Source organism: Drosophila erecta, unplaced genomic scaffold (assembly GCF_003286155.1).
Source record: "Drosophila erecta strain 14021-0224.00,06,07 unplaced genomic scaffold, DereRS2 tig00000092-arrow-pilon, whole genome shotgun sequence".
Taxonomy (NCBI): Eukaryota; Metazoa; Arthropoda; class Insecta; order Diptera; family Drosophilidae; genus Drosophila; species Drosophila erecta.
In genome coordinates, this window is record NW_020825207.1 from 16,124,285 (window position 1) to 16,124,884 (window position 600).

Below are 600 nucleotides of genomic sequence, written 5' to 3' on the forward strand. Positions count from 1 at the left end.
ATAAATAGGTAACAATTACGGGAGCTTGTATACCAACTGACTGACAAAAAGTTGGATAATTATAATGGTCAGTTGTAATGCTTGTTGCAAACTTAGGATGTGGAAAGTGCATTGTGCATTGTACATACAACTGTACATACTGTGAAGAGTAATAAACACTAAATGGTAGGTTTAAATTGCTACGAAATTCCAATACTACTGAAATATAATACAAACAACTTTACTCTCGACTTTAAAAGAAGAAGAATGCTTTATAGTAAAAGTATGTGATGAACGAAGGCATGTACAAATGTGTATCAAATAAGTGGAAAGTAACCCATTTTGCAAGTGAATAACCATCTACAGGGTATAAACTGTTAGCTAGCACCCTCCACATTCAGCTGGACAAGTTTCGCGCTCCGCTGCTCGCTTGTGTCAGAATGCCGGCCACTGCCGCCGCAGACATCACCTAGTATCACCTGGTCGTAGTATTTGGCTACTCCAAAGCCATTGCCCCACCATCATAGTCGAACCCGTGAACACCGAGGGTTCCCAGAACTCCCCGATGGCTTTTGTTATTCTAGTCTTTTATTGTCGTGCCACTCGCAGTGCCGCAGAGGT